The following is an 11,124-nucleotide window of genomic DNA, read 5'->3' on the forward strand; positions in this document are numbered from 1 at the left end:
CCACCGGCCTCCGGGCAGTCCCAGGCGGCCTCTGCACCGCTGGCGCTCCGTCCTGAAGGCGGGTCTTCCCCACAGCGGCGAGGGTCACATGCCGCCGCGCCCCCACCCCCAAAGAGGGCCTTTCCTTGGCCTCCCGGCTTTTATTCCTATTGTGTCATGTCAAGGGGCACAATCATGAAGACCAGCACTCTATAGCGTGGAAATGTGGCACGCGGATTTGGCTATGTCGAACCAACTTGTAAGCCAGCTTGTGTCCCACCTCGCAGGCACGTGACAGAGGCGGCTCCCTGTTAGGCTGGGGGAGCCCGCCGGGTTCTTACCCTTGCTGGCCAGTGCCCTGGCACACAGGCTCTACGTCACCCCAGAAACAACTCTTCTCCCTAGGCAGCCCCAGGGAGGCGCCTGGCCAGTCCCCCAGAAGCTACTGCCGAACACCCACAGAGTGGACCCCCGGCATGGCTTCAGAGCAGAGGGGGCTCCCAGCCCACTCCTGGGGAAGAGCAAAGTGAGGCAGAGGGGAAATTTTCCGGGAAAAAGCCTGCCCCTGGATAAAACAATGCTTAAGGATAAAACCAACCCCAGGCCTGGCTGTAAATGTCCCAACAGGCCAGTGCCCCTTGGACCTCCCCCAGGCCCGTTGAGCTTCCCTCTGGAGAAAGGAGAAGGCATTCTTCCCTGTGTTCGGCTTCCCTGCCCTGCTAGGCCTCGCAGTTTCCCCCTGGGGCCCTGCTTTGTTTCTAGAACACTCTGATATCTGTGTCTCTCTTGGCTGAGCTGGGCTGCGTGAAATCCGTGACTTTGTTAGGCATTTGAGAAGCCTTCTGCAGGCAGAAAGAAGACCTGCCCACCTCTCTGCCACCAGGGTTCAGCCACAGGAAGCCTGCGGGCCCCTCATTCCACAAGCCAGATGGCCCAGGGCTCCAGCCTTCTCTTTTTGGCTAGGTTTTCTTCGGACCTTTCTCTCCGCTGGCCCCCTCTGCCAGTTCTTTCTCCTCTCTAGCTCTCCATTCCCGGTGATAGCCCAGTGTGGCTCCCATCCCTCTCTCCAATGGTCTCCGCAGCCCAGGCCCTTGCCACTGGTTCCGCTCAGGCTACTCCTCTCTCACTGCACTTGTGCGACGGTGTTCTCACTTCCAAGTTCTATCTCCTGCAATCCACTCTTTAAGTTGCCTCAAATTGCCCTCCTAAAGCAAAATCTGATCTTGACATTCCTGATTTTAAAACCTTTGGGACATCCCATCACCTACAGCTTTTACATTTGAAAGGCAATAATATGAGCTCAGGATATATAGGACACCTCGGCCATCACATTGAGACAGCTTCTTCCCACCCTCCCCTCCCCCACCCAGCTTTACTGACATATAACAAAAATTACATAATTTATAGTCTATGATGTGATGTTTTGATATATGAATACATTATAAAATTATTGCGACAGTCAAGCTAGTATATCCAATCACCTCACATTATTTTTGTTTTGGTGGTGAGAATATTTAAGATCTATTCTTCTTGCAAATTTCAAGTATACAATGTATTATTACTAACTATACATTAGAGCTGTACATTAACTCTCTAGAACTTACTCATCTTTCCTAAGTGAAACTTTGTACTCTTTGGCCAGCAACTCCCCATTTCTCCCACTATAGTTACCTACTATACCCCTGGTAACCACCATTATTATATGCTCTACTTCTCTGAGTTCAAGTTTTTCAGATTTCACAAATAAGTGAGGTCATGCATATTCTTCTTTTTTTGTTAGTTTTTTTTGTTGGCTGGTTTGTTTTGAGACACGGTCTTGTTCTGTTGCCCAGGTTGGAGGGCAGTGGCTGAGTGCAGTGGTCAAGGCTCACTGCAGCCTTGATCTCCCAGGCCCAAGGGATCCTCCCACCTCAGCCTCCTGAGTATCTGAGACTACAGGCCCATGCCACCATGCCCAGCTAATTTTTAAAATTTTGTAGAGATGGGGTCTTGATATGTTGCCAAGGCTGGTCTTGAACTCCCAGGCTCAAGAAATCTTCCTGCCTCAGCCTCCCAAAGTGCTGGCAGTAGAGACGTGATCTACCATGCCTGGCCTATATTTGTTTTTCTGTACCTGGCTTATTTCACTTAGTGTAATGTACTCCAGGTTCATCCATGTTGTTGCAAATGACATGAAATCCTTCTTTTTTAAGGCTAAATAGTATTCCATTGTGTACATATAGATATACACCACATTTTCTTTATAAACTTCCCTCTAGTACTGCTTTTGCTGCATCCCATAAGTGTTGGTATGTTGTTTCCATTTTCATTTGTCTCGAGGAATTTTCTGATTTCCCTTTTGATATCTTCTTTGACCCCACTGGTTGTTCAGCTGTGTATTTAATTTCTGCATATTTGTGAATTTTCCAATTTTCCTCCTGTTACTGATTTCTAGTTCATACTATTGTGGTCAGAAAAGATACTTGATATTTTAATCTTCTTAAATTTGTTAAAACTTGTTTTGTGGCCTAACATATGATCTAGCCTAGAGAATGTTCTGTGTACATGTAAATGTGCATTCAGCTGCTGGTGGAAGGAGTGTTCTATATGTCTGCTAGGTCCATTTGCTCTAGAGTGTTGTTCAGGTGCAGTGTTTCCTTATTCGTCTTCTGTCCGGGTCATCTATTCATTGATGAAAATGGGGTACTGAAGTACCCTGCTATTACGTATTGCTATTTCTCTCTTGAGTTATGTTAAAAAATATTTAGGTACTCTGATGTTGGGTGCATATACATTTATAATTGTTATATCCTCTTGATGAATTTATCTCTTTCTCACTATATAGTGACTCTTATGAAGTTGTTGACTTAAAGTCTGTTTTGTCTGATATAAGTATCTTTTTTGCTCTTCATTTGGTTACCATTTGCATGGAATATCTTTTCCCATGCCTTGACTTTCAGCCTATGTATATCCTTAAAGCTGAGTCTCCTGCAGGCAGCACATAGATTTTTTTTAATATCCATTCAGACACTTCTGTCTTTTGATTGCAGAATTTAATTCATTTACATTAAAGTAATTATTGATAGATAAAGACTACTGCCATTTAAAAAATTGCTTTCTGGCTGTTTGTAGTTTCTTTATTGTTTTCTTACTCCCTTACTATCTTCCTTTCTGATCTGATGATTTTTGTAATGGTATGCTTTCATTCCTTTCTCTTTACATTTTGTAACTCTACTACAGGTTTTTGTTTTGTGGTCACTATGATGCTTGTATAAAACATTTTAGGCCAGGCGCTGTGGCTCTTGCCTGTAATCTCAGCACTTTGGGAGGCCGAGGCGGGCAGATATGTGGTCAGGAGATCGAGACCATCCTGGCCAACATGGTGAAACCCCGTCTCTACTAAAATACAAAAAATTAGCTGGGCGTGGTGGCATGTGCCTGTAGTCCCAGCTACTTGGGAGGCTGAGGCAGGGGAACTGCTTGAACCCAGGAGGCAGAGGTTGCAGTGAGCTGAGATTACACCACTGCACTCCAGTAATAAAACGTTAGCTGCCTACAGAAATCCTACACTTCAATTTCTCCCCACCTCAACATATTTTATGTTACTGATATCACAATTTACATCTTTTATGTATTGTGTATGCACTTACAAATTATTGTAGCTACAATTATTTTTAATACCTTTGTCTTTTAACTTTTATACTAGAGTTAAAAGTGATTTACACACCACCACTGTAGTATTATTCTGAATTTGACTACATTTTTACTTTTACAGCGAGTTTTCTACTTTTATATGTTTTCATAATGTTAGCGTCCTTTCATTTCAACTGGAATAACTCCTTCTAGCAGATCTTGTAAGGTGGCCTAGTGGTGATGAACTGCCAGAGCTTTTGTCTGGGAAAGTCTTTCTCTCTCCATTTCTATAGGAGAGCCTTGCCTAGTATAATATTCTTGGTTGGTTGTTTTCTTTCAACACTCTGAATATATCATCCCACTCCCTCCTGGCCTTCAAGGGCTATGCGGAGAAACCTATTGACAGTCTTATGGGTTTTCTATGTGTGACAAGTTGCTTTTCTCCTGCTGCTTTCAAAATTGCTTCTTTAAGTTTTGAGAATTTGATTATAATGTATCTTGGTGAAATCTCATTATATTTAGTCTATTTGTGGCTCTTTGGGACTCATGGATCTGGACATTCATTTCCCTTTACAGATTTTGGAAGTTTCTGTCATTATTTATTTAAATAAGCTTTCTCTTCCTTTTCTTTCTTTGCTCCTTCTAGGATTCCCGTAATGCTTATCCTAGATTGCTTGATGATCTTCCTAAGTTGCATAGGCTGTCTTCACTCTGTTTCACCAAGATCATAGTATGTATACCATCAACTTAAGGAGCAGACATTCTCCCAGAGAAGGCCAAGGCAAAGCCAGTGACAGGCCTTGACTGACAAGGAACTGAGGTTTCCCTGAACGGGGCTTTGAGGATACTAGGCTTCAGAGCTCAGGAAAATGCCTCATGCTTAGAAAGCATTAGAGCATTAAACACTATCAGAGAGAAAGAAAAGGGAAAATCAGAACCTGATTACTTAACATGGAGAAAAGAAATTCATTTTATCTCCACTGATCAAAAAGCAAGAATTCTAGCTGTATAGTGCACTGACCGGCGAGGAAGGGTGATTTATGTTCAGTTACGAGTGTTGTTGATAAGAAATACAATGAAAAGCCTCTCATTATTAAGCATGCTCTGTATTCCAGGCATCGTGCCCGGCCTACAGATATAAAACTGACAAAAGTCCACACACTGAAGAACTATAACGCAATCCAGCAAACATAATTAGGTGTGAAGGCGTAGGCGTTCCCAGTCCTATAGGACCCCAGCGAGGAGACTGGCCATGCTCCCTACCCCATGCCACACTTCCAGGAGCCCAGCGAGGAGACTGGCCATGCTCCCTACCCCATGCCACACTTTCAGTTGCAGTACTTTTGACTCACTTCCTATTAACGTATGAAAGCTCTGTTTCCTCCAAAGCATTCTCCTCCTTGATCATAAAGAACAGGCAGTGGCCATGAAAAACAATGACTGAGTCACCCTGGCTGGGATAGACCTGTCAGTCCTACAGTGTCAGGGGAAGTGGCAAGGGATGTAAGATAACTAGATGTCGTCTCTAAAAGAAGAGGTCCGTAGAAAACCTTTAAAATTGGACATAAAAATCATACTTTACTTATACTATTTAGAAATACAGGGAACTACCAAAAGAAATGGGTAAAAGAGTAGAAAACGGTTGGGGAATGAGACAGAGGAGTTGAAGGGATAAAGCCAGGTTCAGCTGTTTGTTGTTATATACCTTTAGTATCATTTCATTTTAAAACTATAGGCATGATATTTAAAGAAATATCAACATAAAGACAGAAGGCTGTGCTTAATTTAGGTAATGGCATTTTACTGGTAGAATTTTAGACACTGTGATACTTGAATTAGAGACATATTTGGAGGAGAGGAGCTTTGCAAGTATCCTGAAATAATAAGGGGACAAACACCCATTTATAAGGGTGGTTCTCTTTAAACTACCTGTATAAAATAGGCAAATTTTCTTGCTTCTAAGACCCCTTGGCAGTGTTTCCCAGCAGAGTAACTTTCTTGCTTTTCTTCTATATGTGTGGCAAGGGAAATAGTAACTGAGAGAGTACTCATGGGTCTTTGGGGAGTAAACTGGATCCTAACTGAAGTAGGACTTGATAAAGTCTTGAATCGAATTCAGGGACTTAATAGTTCTTTCAGTGAAGCATTCCTCTGTAGCTGAGCTCCACTCTGGGGCTAACTTGTTGCCTGAGCCCATCTGTTGTAAATTCCTCTTGATTTTATGCCTATAGGTAGAATGAGGTCAGGTATGTGGGAACAGGAAACTGGCCCATCAACTCAGAAGTCATTCTCGCAATTGAGCTAGTGCAGATACATGAGATAAGCAAGTTGGAAAATTTTTATGGGGTCTTTAAAAAGGCATACTCTTAGGCTGGCCATGGTGGCTCACGCCTGTAATCCCAGCACTTTGGGAGGCTGAGGCGGGGGGATCATCTGAGGTCAGGAATTCGAGACCAGCCTGGCCAACAGGGTGAAACCCTGTCTCTACTGAAAATACAAAAATTAGCCAGGTGTGGTGGTGGGCACCTGTAATCATAGCTACTGGGGAGGCTGAGGCAGAATAATTGCTTGAACCCGGGAGGCGGAGTTTGCAGAGAGCTGAGATGGCACCATTGCACTCCAGCCTGGGTGACAGTGAGACTCCACCTCAAAAAAAAAACAAAAAAAAACAAAAAGGCATGGTCTCCAGTCCAGCTCTAGTTTGGTAAACTACGTGGCTGAAATTAAGGGGCTGTTCTTTAAAGTTCCCTCTAGGCCAGCATTTGATGATTTATGGACATGGTACTTTTCAACACTGATGGAAGAATGAAATTACTCATATCCTCTTTATCAAACTGATATTGTTTGGGTATTTGTCCCCTCCAAATCTCATGTCGAAACTTGACCCCCACCGTTGGAAGTGGGACCTAGTGGGAGGTGTCTGGGTCATGGGGGAAGATCCCTCAGGAATGGTTTGGTGCTATCCTCTCAGTAGTGAGTTCTCACTGTATCGGTCCCTGTGAGAACTGATTAGAAGGAGCCTGGCACCTCTCTCCATGCTCTCTCTCTTCCTTCCCCTCTCACTGTGTGAGGCCTGCTCCACTTCGCCTTTCACCAAGAATGGAAGCTTCCTGAGGCCTTCGCAAGAAATAGGTGCTGGTGCCATGCTTCTTGTTCAGCGTGCAGAAACATGAACTAAATAAACCTCTCTTCTTTATAAATTACCCAGCCTCGAGGATTCCTTTATAGCAACCCAAATGGACTAAGACACACACTTCAGTAGTCTTTCATGGATTGCCTATCTATTCCCACCAGACATGGAGTCTGGGAAAGGATGGCTTTGGATGGTGAGACTTTCTGCTCCATCAGCTTAATCTACCCTCCTCACCAGTGGCTGGCAGTTTAGGCAGCCAGTCCCCTCACAGCCTACACTGAAGACCTCAGCACTCACTGTGGCCATCAGAAGGCACATGCCCTGGGTTCCTCCAGGCAGCTGCTCTTTTCCAGTTAATTTACAGTTTTAACTCTTATGATTAAGACCATTAGTATTTAACTCTTATAACTGAAATCATTTCTAAAAAAGACTTATGCAACTCAATAATAAAAGCAACTTATTGAGCTGGGTGTGGTGGCTCACGCCAGTAATCCTAGCACTTTGGGAGGCCAAGGCAGGTGGATTGCCTGAGCTCAGGAGTTCAAGACCAGTCTGGCCAACACAATGAAACCCTGTCTCTACTGAAATACAAAAAATTAGTTGGGTGTGGCAGCATGTGCCTGTAATCCCAGCTACTTGGGAGGCTGAAACAGGAGAACTGTTTGAACCCAGGAGGCAGAGGTGGCAGTGAGCTGAGATTGTGCCACTGCACTCCAGCCTGGGTGACAGAGTGACAGTCTGTCTCAAAAAAAAAAAAAAAAAGCAACTTATTGAATATGATATTCTCTCCTGACTATTACTTGAGATTATCTTTTTGAGCATCAGCTAAGATTCCACAGTGAATACTGAGCTAGCAAAAAAAAAAAAAAAAAAAAAAAAAAAAAAAGCATGAGACTTGGAATCTGGAGTGACGGGTTAAAATTCTGACCCCAAACTTACTCTTTTGGGACCCTGTGAAAGTCAATTTACTCTCCTGAACTCCAGTTTTCCTAGTGTGACTCTGTGGGGTTGATGTATGGATGAACGGGGAAAGTAAGGTGTTAGAATGTAGGCACCATGAAAGCAGACATTTTTTAACTGGTTTTATTCATCAGTGAATCCTTATCATGTATAGAATCATGCCTGGCACACAGGAGACATTCAATAAACATTTATGCTAATATTCCTAAGGATGCTTTAGGAACTGTAAATTAGTGTACAAATGCTTATGGCTGCTCTAATTATTGGAAAGCACAGCTAATCAGTATGAATATGTAATCAATCTAGGACTCATATCAGGAGCTGAAGGAAGGAGAGAGCCACAAAGTCCCTTGCATCAGTTTGTTTTGATTTGCTGTTTTTCTCTAAAAATGAAGTTTGATTCCCTCCCACCATCTTTAATATACATCCTGTTAAGCTTTGATTATTTGACAAAAAGTTAATAGAGGTTTAAAAATAAAATATGCCTCCAAAGTTACTATATATCACTTCGCAGCTATCTTTCTGATGGCAAATGAAGGAACATCTGTAAGAGTACACAGAAATGCCACTTTCAATTCAGGGGTATCAACATTGAACCAGGCCTGGGATGCCAGAGCTCATGTTCACCTTCCAAGTAGACAAGAGAATCCTCTTACTGCCTGCGCAGCCTCCACTTCACCAACATTAGCCTTATTAAATCTGTCACATGGGGAACATTCAATCAATTTGTGTTCCAGTTTCTTCTCCTTTAATGTAGGGTCACTGAATGTTTTCATCTGCAAGACACTGTCCCTATTACAAAGATGAATAGGAGAGGTCCTCATTCTTAGGAAGTGAACAATCTAGTTGGTACAAAACTACAGAGAGCCTCACATCACATAACTGAAAAATCCCCTTAAATCCTTAACCTGTCACAAATTTTCTGGTTTTAACTTTCAGAAACAAAATTTAAAAAGCTCTTTTAGAAAAAAATCATGTTTTGGATACTGTAATTTTCACAAGTCAATATTTTGCACACACCAGTAGCCTTGTCTGTGTCTCTGCTCTAGAGCTGAAGCTTAGTGGGCTCCCTACCTGCTGGGGGCTGAAGCCACAAGGATCTAGGTTGACTCTGGGGGATCATGCCTCTCCAGCCTTCCAACTGCCCAACAGTGATGGAGTGTGGAGGGTTACTTCAGGGGCTACCCACCTGGGAGACACAGTCACCTGGAGGATGCTGCAGACAAGGTTGGGGATAAGCCTGTTGTGTAAGTGACAGCTGAGGTGAGACCTGGAGAAGGCATCGAGTTACCCAAAAGAAGAGTGGAAGGTGTTCCAAGCAGAGAACAGCATGGGCAAAGGCCCAGCAATCCTAGAGAAAGTTAGGTTTGGGGAACTGAAAGTCATTATGGCCAGAGCAGAGAGTACAGTGTGTGAACATAAGGCAAGAGAAGAGGCTGGGGAGGGACTTGGTGGTCACGTCATTCGGAGCCTAATAATCGAATGAGGGAGTCTGGACTTTACTACTGAAAGATTTTAAACTGAAGAACAACATGATTAGATGTATGGTTTTAAAAGATTATTCCGGTCAGTGTGACAAATAGATTAGAAGAGAGTGAGACTAAGGCAGGGAGACCACCTGGGCTGTTGGTGTCTTCTTGGCAGAAGATGATGGTGTCCTGACTAAGGAAGAAGCAGTGGGAATGGAAAAAAGTAGATGGATTTGGAACAATTTGGAAGGAAGAATCTCCAGGATTTGGAGATTGGTTGGGGAAGAGGGAAGGAAAGAACTGGTCCCAGACATTGATGATGTTCAGATTCTGGCTTAGGAAACCAGTAGCAAGTGGGCCCTTCATTAAGATAAGGAAATAAAGAAAAGAGAAGGTTTGGGCAACTGGTGTGTGTAGGAAAGAAGTTCAGTTTTGCCCTTGTTGAGTTTGAGATGGATGATATAAAGGTCAGCCCAAGAAGTGGCTTTTTTGTGGGATCTGGAATATAGGGGAGGAAGCATAAGCAATAATAACTTGAAACTGTTCTCAAAACCCTTTTAGAGTCAATTAATTCATTTATTCTGGTAGTGAACTTGGGAGCGAGATGCCTGTCTTGCAGGGTAATGCTGGGCACAGGCAGAGGCTGATGAGTTCTTGATCTCTAGGTCCTTTTTCTCCCTTTACTGTATAAATTTTACTTCTTCTACAACATTACAATACATATCATATATGTGCATGACTTAAAATAGTAACAAAAGAAAATATCATGACACACATAGAGAAGTTTCTAGAACTAAACACATACCTCGATGTCCAGCTTGCTGCCAGTTAGCTTGAAAAGGTGTTCAGGATTAAGGTGAAGAAAACAACCTAAGAAAACCAAGCTGCCTCTTCACTCCAGAGAGTTTCCTAAGCTATCACCCCTATTCTTTCTTCCGACACATCCTTGGAACTGAGACCAGGGCCAAGATGACCCAAAATGACCAGGCCATCTCCCCATTTCTAGCCATCCTAAAGCCTGGTGCACTTCTGGGACCCTCGTTAAATGTATTAATATAAAGAACTGCTAAAAAGAAAGCTACAATATTCTGAACATACCAAGATAACTAAGTAATCAAAGAAATACATTAGTGAATCACATTCTAAATGAAACAATCTTATCTTGTTTAATAAATACATATTTTCACATTTCCATTCTTGTTCAATGGGGAAAGTCTTTTAGGGCCCCTGAACTGAGACTTTGTTCTGAGGTCATAGATAACAGCACTGAGCTGCTCTAGTACCACCCGGATGTGGTTGCCAGAGGCCCCGTCTCGTTCCTCCCGGTGCAGGGCCTCAGTGATTAGATAGCACAAAGCCAGCTCTGGGAAACCTAAAATTGCCAGTCCAGTTTAAAATCTTTCTGGCTTTCCTCTTTGTAGAGGGAGAGGGAAACGGTTCATTTAGCTCTTCTGATAACTATATTTGCTCCACAACTATTTAGAGGCTTGTCCTAGTAACTAGATAATTAAAAATGGGCTTGAGGAGAGGAGAAAGGCAGTTTAAACAAGCAGGTATGACAGCGCCACAAGAGGAGGACAGCAACAATACCCAGAGCTGAGGAAATTCTGGTAGTCACCCAAGAAACATGAGTGAATGAGATACTGAGAAAAGACACCTGAAACATTGTTTTCTTAAAAACAAAATGGAGACTGGGTGTGGTGGTTCACACCTGTAATTCTAGCACTTTGGGAGGCTGAGGCGAGTGGATCTCTTGAGCTCAGGAGTTTGAGCCTGTGCAACATGGCAAAACCCTGTCTCTATTAAAAAAAATACAAAAAATCAGCCAGGTGTGGTGGCAGGCTCCTGTATTCCCAGGTACTCGGGAGGCTGAGGCAGGAGGATCACCTGAGCCTGGGAGGTTGAGGCTGCAGTGAGCTGTGATCATGCCACTGAACTCCAGCCTGGATGACAGAGCCAGACCTTGTCTCA

The 11,124-nt window shown here is 43.3% G+C and overlaps 1 protein-coding gene across 2 annotated transcripts in view; it reads right to left on the reverse strand.

The window, feature by feature from the left end:
* Positions 1 to 11,124, reverse strand: part of SLC37A1 (solute carrier family 37 (glucose-6-phosphate transporter), member 1) — an 89,099-nt gene that overhangs the window by 70,652 nt on the left and 7,323 nt on the right. The gene's annotated exons all lie outside the window — the stretch shown is intronic.

This window comes from Mandrillus leucophaeus, unplaced genomic scaffold (genome assembly GCF_000951045.1).
Source record: "Mandrillus leucophaeus isolate KB7577 unplaced genomic scaffold, Mleu.le_1.0 Scaffold69, whole genome shotgun sequence".
Lineage (NCBI taxonomy): Eukaryota > Metazoa > Chordata > Mammalia > Primates > Cercopithecidae > Mandrillus > Mandrillus leucophaeus.